Source organism: Balearica regulorum, chromosome 9 (genome assembly GCF_011004875.1).
Source record: "Balearica regulorum gibbericeps isolate bBalReg1 chromosome 9, bBalReg1.pri, whole genome shotgun sequence".
NCBI classification, from domain to species: Eukaryota; Metazoa; Chordata; class Aves; order Gruiformes; family Gruidae; genus Balearica; species Balearica regulorum.
The window spans coordinates 27618845-27626295 of record NC_046192.1 but is presented as its reverse complement, the minus strand read 5'-3'; positions in this window follow the sequence as shown (position 1 = coordinate 27626295).

The following is a 7451-nucleotide window of genomic DNA, read 5'->3' as shown; positions in this document are numbered from 1 at the left end:
TTATGTAAAATGGGGACTTATTTAGATAATGACAATTTGATCTTAGATTTCGCCTTTAATTGTTATGGGTGGTTAAGTGTATTCTACTCAAGAAAGAATAAACTCCATATGCAACTGTAATGGTGTGAAACAATATCACCAAATATGCTTAGCACTGATGTGGGGGTTTTTCATCCTCAAAGCATAGTACAAAATTAATTTTGATAGGATAATAAAAAGGATACTGCAAAAGATTAATGTTTAAGAGATTTTTTAACACAGGAAATATAATTTGTGTGATGGAAAATATGAGCATCTGGCATTGCGCTGTGAACTGTTCCCAGATAATGAAAAAAAAAATCTTCCAAGCAAGCCTGGCCAGTTCCCGCAGATTATTTTTGCTTGTCTCTCCAGAGATACCCTCTATCCTCTGAAACACCCGCGCGACAAGCATTCCCTCCTTGCGGTTTTCCATCTGGAGCCTTGAATGCCTGCTGAATTAAGGGCAGTGCCAGGATGTGACTGCGTTTCTTCCCGGTAAGCCGCAGGACGATCACTGAGCAGCCTACCAAGGTAATACCGTCTGCTCTACCCAAGCGGACCCCGTTGCGTTATAACCCTGCACTGAAAACAAGGGCAATTCCACCAGCGCTTCACTGGCCAAAGCAAGACTTGCCTTGAAGTTAACTGGGCGACGTGGATCACGCCAGCCTGTTACGGTTTGCTTTACACCAGTTTCCATGGACAGCCCTTCGCAGTGTGCTTCCTGTGGAAAAGTCCATAAAAGAATATTTAGAACGTTTAGAAAAAACAACAACATCCTGCTTTTAAAAAGTATTAAGATAAAAAATGTCTACAATGTGTATTATACCTTATCCCCATACCTTTTCTGTCAGACAGAAAGCCCTTCTGGTGTGTTCCACAGCTCTTGTCCGCCACTGAAGTGGGCTTCAGCGACTCGTTTACTACAAAGGCCGTTTCACGTCTCTCTGAAGAACGCTTTAAAGAGCCTTCTTGCCGTAAATTGCTGTGTCCAAGAAGCGAGTCCCAGCTGCCGGGCTCCGTGACGAGGAGCGTGAGCTGCCTTTGATACCTGGCAGCACTGCGCAGCGACGCGAGGGTTTGCTCTGGGGCAGCAAACTTGTTGGGGCTCGGCACAACGAGGGTAGAGAATCAAAGGGGAAATGGGGGGCAGGTGGGAGCGGAGGCAGGGAGTCAAGGCTGAGCTGGAGTAAAGGCTCAGGTGTCCATGACAGTCACAGAATCCCTGACCGGTGGGGGCTGGAAGGGACCTCTGGAGATCATCCAGTCCAACCCCCCGCTAAAGCAGGATCACCCAGAGCAGGTTGCACAGGATCATGTCCAGGCAAGTTTTCAATCTCTCCGGAGAACGAGACTCCACAACCTCTCTGGGCAGCCTGTCCCAGGGCTCGCTCACCCTCAGAGGGAAGAAGTTTTTCCTCATGTTCAGGTGGAACTTCCTGTGTTCCAGTTTGTGCCCGTTGCCCCTTGTCCTGTCACTGGGCACCACTGAGAAGAATCTGGCCCCATCCTCTTGACACCCACCCTTTAGATATTGATAAGCATTGATCAGATCCCCTCTCAGCCTTCTCTTCTCCAGGCTAACCAGCCCCAGCTCTCTCAGCCTTTCCTCACACCAGAGATGCCCCAGGCCCCTCCTCATCCTCACAGCCCTCCGCTGGACTCTCCCCAGTAGTTCCCTGTCTGTCTGGAACTGGGGAGCCCAGACCTGGACACAATATTCCAGATGTGACCTCAGCAGGGCAGAGCAGAGGGGGAGGAGAAGCTCCCTCGACCTGCTGGCCACGCTCTTCTCCGTGCACCCCAGGCACCACTGACCTTCTTGGCCACGAGGGCACGCTGCTGGTCATGGAGAGCTTGTGTCCACCAGGACTCCCAGGTCCTTCTCTGCAGCGCTGCTTCCCAGCGGGAAGCGGAGAAGGCCTCGGAGGGAGCACCATGCTGCAGTGGGACAAGCCCCCCGGCACGCCTCCCCTCCCCGGCCACGCGCGGGCTGTACCTGCGTCTGTGGGTACGTCCCTCCGTACACACGTACCAAAACCGAAAGCGGAGCAGAAACGACTGTCGTTAGCAGGCTTGGATGGTATCAGGGTGTGCATTGCACCGTGCCCCTTGCCTTCGTTCTTTGCCCTTTCGCTGTGGGTTCGTACGTGTCCACCCTCTGCGTAGTCCCTGCGCCGTGGGTGTTACGCTGCCGGCCCCCCACACCACGGAGCGGCTGTGTACTCGCCTTGCTCGTTGTACCGCGGGTCCTAAGTGACGGTGTGACACGCTCTGTGTGCGGGCAGCTCTGACACACGGCACGTGGAGAGGGACGAAAGCGGTTCCCTGCCGCCCTGTCTGCTCGTGGGCCGTCAGCACATCCCCATTGCCACGGGTCGTGAACCAACAGATATTCTACCTGGATTTCTGTTCATCCTCTGTTTGCCGTCACACACTAAACAAAATTGGGAACAACGTGGATGTGCTATGCAGAAGCTGTTTCTGTCGTGAAGCTTGTCTCATTGCAGCAGAAAATGTCACTGCCTCGGGTCTGAGCGCCGCACCAGCCTCGGCAAAGCTCCGGTTTAACTGTTACCTCTTCGTGTGAGTCACAACCCAACACACGAGCGGAGACAAGAGCGGTCCCGAATCAGGCTGCGGGTGCCAGCCGGTTCTTACCCTTACCTGCGCTTGTTCATCTACTGGGCTGTGGCGTGATGCTGGCTGCGCTGAAAGCTGTGCAGAGTTTTACGTCTCCTGAAAAATCCCTCGATTTCTACATGTCAGGAACACACAAGTGATGACACAGAGCCATTTTACCCTACAAAACCTGGGTTTGCTGGTTCCTCAAACCCACAAATTTACAGGAAATGGTTTGTTTTGGGAAACCTCCTATTTCCACAAAAAGACATTTAATATTTTTTCAAGATAGAATACCCTGTTTTGACACTACTGAATGTTAAAATTTTATTTTAAATTTGTATTTTATTCCGTTTGGGAAAAAAAATACAGAATTCAGTTAGTGACTTATGGCAAAACCAAAAGGCGTTCGAACCCAAACCGACAGTCAAACCAAACAGGTTTTCACTTCAGCAAATCCAGAAAGTTTCACTTTTCGTTTTCCTATTTGTGGAAATCTTAAACTCTGCCGGGGCAGGAAAACGCTATCGTGTGTGTGTGTGCCTCGGCGCTGCAACCCGTGCCGGCCATCGCACGAGACGCAGCGTGTTGCACGTGGTCGGCGCAGCGAGGCCGGCCGATGCGGACGGAGCCTTGCTCGGGCGCGTGCCCTCCTGTCGACGCTGCCGCCCACGCTGGCTGCTGCTGGAAAGGCTTCAAAGCTTCGGAATTCATTGATGTGAGAGTTAAAGAACAGTTGTGTACAAATATGAAGCTGATTGCCGTGCACACGATGAAAGCCAGCTGCAGCCAGCAGCGTGTAAAAGGTCTTTAATGATGCAAACAACTTTTGGACAAAGTACAAAAGAAGATAATGAAGCAGCTAGGTCAGAAAGCACGGCAGGCGTACATGGTCCTGAAGAGGTCCCTTCGTGGTCTCTGGTGAAGCAACAAACACGAACGTGTAGACAACTTGAGGGCCGGCTCTTTCTCAGACACAGTATAAAAACAAAACCAAACTAAAAATGGGAATAAAGGGGGTATTGGTACCGGGGGTGGCGCTTGCTCTTGCTTAGGCTGTACTTCGGCCAGGGCGCCCCGCTAACTGCCCTGGCGATTTCAGTTCAGACGTGGTGAGAAGCCCAGGCGATGGGAGCTGCGGGTTCCAAAGGGAACTTGGAGGTTAGCGACCAGCTTGGACAGGGCTGGTCCTCGACGTCATTTACAGCGAAACCCGGCGTCCCGCCCCAGCCAGGGGCAGTTCTCCTCCCGTGGCACCTCAGCACGATGCTTTGCTCGGCAGAGTTACTGCTCACGAGGCCACGGCTGCGGGGGGGTGATGAGAACTGGTGTCTCCTCTACAACCGTACGGCGTTTCGTCAGCGCAGCCCGATGATCTGAGAGTCTGACGAGGAGAAGCAGCCGGGAGCTCGGGGTGACCTCGCTCAGCAGCAATGCCTGTGGAAGCCGCTTTGTTCCAGGGTTCCTTCACGAGCGGCGGATGTGAGCACCCTGCGCACGAGGGAGGCTGAGCCACCACGCGACGCAGGGACGAGCCCGTCGCGCTCCCCCAGCCCAGCGGCCGGTACCCTGAAGGCATTTCTCTGGGGTTCAGCCCTGCTCACGTCATCTGAGCACCCCTGAGCAGTCACTAGCAGAGTGCTGTTGAAATTAATCCTCTGCAAGTCTCAGGAGGGGGGGGATACATCCCTTACCAGGGCCTCCGCGTAAATGCAAGCGTCTAAGTGATTTGTGCTGTAAGAGAGCGGGAGAGTAACCTGGAGGTACCTGCGTTCTTCACTTCGTGTCTTTGGTTCACTGTCATGTTCGACCTTGTCGCGGGCAGTTTGGTGACTTCAGGCAGTTGCTCAGCAGTCATTTCCAAAGTCGACGCAATTAGCATTAGTTAATTATTATCTTTAGCAACAGCTTTCATCTGCAAAACGTTATTTCTCGCAGCCTGATTTCTAAACGCTGGGTGTCTGTCCCGTACCCGTCACGTTTGTTGTGTGCGCAGTCACGCGGCGTGCGCTGAAACTGCGGAGTCTCGGTTCTGCAATTTTGCACGGAGAAATGGCTAAGTTTATCCTTCTCCTTCATGAGCTGAGCCAGGCCACCTGCTCCCTAAAAGCTGCACATGGGGGGGGTGGGGTGGGCGGCGAGAGAAAACAGCCGCGGGAACGCAGCGGCCCCTTCTCCTGCTTCCAGCAGTCCTGGCATTGCTGGTTCGTGGTAAAGCCAGGAAATTTAAAGAAGTCCTTCATGGAAAAGGTAAGAAAAGTCGGAGCCGTTGGGGTAGGGTGTTGCTGGAAAAGGTTTGGAAATATAATCAAAGTGCTCCTGCCACTTTTGGTTCCCGCTGCAGAAAGCAGGACCTTTGCGTAATGAAGCAGAAACGTGCCAAGGACCGCGTCGCTCCTCACCAGTCACCCTTCTGGGAGAAGCAGCCAGCAAGGGGCAATTGTAGAAATATTTTGACATGTGTGAAAGCCGCTAGCCCTTACAAAATACAAACAAATCTTGTTTCAACAGGGAACGCCTATAAGACAGAAAGCGCGGGTGCCAGAGCTGCCTGGGATGCCAACAGGGAGACTCCGCTGATTTGGAAATGCCACTCCGGCGCTGGGCCCGGTCCAGCACCCAGCTTGGCTCTCCCCAGCTAGCGCTTCCTCAGGTTTTGTGCCGGTTTGGGGCCCCTCCTGGGTCATTCCCCACAGCTACGTGTGCCGTGGCATCACCGTGACGTTTGTGCTCAGGGCGGGCGCCCCGTCCTGGGGCATCCCGGGTTGTGGCTGGAGAAGGGCAGGGCCAGGCTGGCAGGCGTACACACTCCTGCGGGGCTACCATCTCCTTTCCTTTTTCTCTTAAAAATATATATATATAAAGCGAAACAAACCAAAACAAACCAGCTAGATTTAGCTCGGTTTGGCCCAGCCGGCGGCAGGCGTGCGTGGGAAGGAAAGCCTGGCCGCATACACCGTGCCCCGCGGCAGCGTCGTGGCAGGAGGCGCTCAGCGCGTGTCAGGGTTCTGCCCAGCAGTGGTTGGTAGCACATCTCAGCGGCCCCGCTCAGGGCATGGGCTCGTGGTGGCCCCTGGCCGCTCCAGGCCAACTGTGTCCGGGGGGGGGAGCAGGCGGGGGCAGCCCCGATCCTGACACCCGCGTGTCCACCTTCCTCCCGTGGGGAGAGATGGAGGCTTGACCCGGGTTTTGGTGTTCAGTGTTCTCCCCGTCCCGTCGCTGCGTCGGGAGGGAAACCCTCGCTACGTCCATCGCTGGCTGACCCTGGCTGGCGGGACCGCAGGCACGATTTCGTGGTAGGTTAGCCTGTGGCAATACAGCCGCCCGCTTGTTCTTCTTTTTTTGAAAAAAGTAAACTTGCAAATTGGGAATGAAGGGCCGAACTCAACAACATCTGCCCCATGCTGACGAGACCCCAAAGCAAAGCTTTGAAAGCTGTGAACGAACGGGCTTTGGATGCCCACCATCGTTCCTCCGTGCCCTCAGCGAGGAAGAAATTAAGTTCGAGCACCATTTGCTGACACGGGCATGTTGCATTGCTATCCCGCCTCGGGCTGTGCTGGGGGTGGCGTTGGGAAGGTCCGAGCGCTCCCGTCGCCCCGTTTGATCGGCGGGTCCCTCGTCCCAGCCCCAGGGCCAGCAGTGACGGGGGGGTGGAGGCTCCACCAGCTCTGCTGCTGACGCTGAGAAGTTGTTGCAGTTGCGTTGCTTGTTGCAGCTATGGCTACAGGCAAATATTTTGCGTGGGGGCATCTCTGGTGTCGGGTAAGCAAAACAAATCCTAAGTGGTTAAATTGCCGTGGCAGGCCAGTTGGTCGCGTGCATGGTGAGGTAAGGAGATCTGCGAGGTGACGGACTCCAGGTTATCTGGGGCTGAGCACTGAAATTGGGCAGCTTGTGTCTTCTGCTGGCATTGTTTCTTCTTTCCCTTGTCTTCCAGTGCGGTTGTAGAGGAAGGCATTCGGAGGGTGCGATGGGGCTTTTGTAGCTGTGACTTCTCGCAGAAGATGAGAGGGCAGTGCCCCTCATCCCATCACGCAGACACTAACGAACAAACGTCGGTCGTTCCTCCAAGGCACACGCTATCAGTTCTGCTCTCGACACTTTTTCAGACTCGCTGGACCCTGCTCGACCCCGTAACCACGCTGCGCTTTGGGTCAGGCTCCCCGCGAGGGCTCCGTTTCTGTGAAAAGAGCACGATGTCGTGCCAGAAGAAAGAATTTGAGGCCAAGTTTCTGATGTTTCCCACATAAAACCCCTTCCTTCAGGGCCGCGCATCCAGCTGCTACGCGAGCATCCAGTCTTTTTCACAGCATCCTGACCCACGTCTTTGTTTTACAAAGACAAGGTTTTTCAAGTGAAGCCCACACATCTGCAGTTTAATTGGGGTGGGTAGCTGGAGGCAGGTGATGTGTGGTGACAGCTTCATTTCGTTCACATACAACCAGGAAAAATGTCCCATGAGAGCCACCAGACTTCTAAGTGTGATGAAGACCATTCCCTCCATTTCCTCATCAATTAAAGCAGTTCAGGCTACTGGTTTTCTTTTTGCTAAATGTAGGTGGGTATCAAGAGTTTGAACTCTTCCGCAAAAGCCGGTCGCTTGAGTTTGTTAATTGAGAGGTTGTCTGGGTTTGTCTGCATGGGGCACAGGCTGAAGACAGTTTGCTCAAGGTGTCTTCGTGGCCACCTCCCCAAGCACCAAGCGCCACACGGCCGTCTTTTATCCACGGCGGGATGTACCTGCAGATCAGAAGTACTCAGACGCTATGGTGATGGGCACAAAATAAGAACTGAGGGTGGTAAAC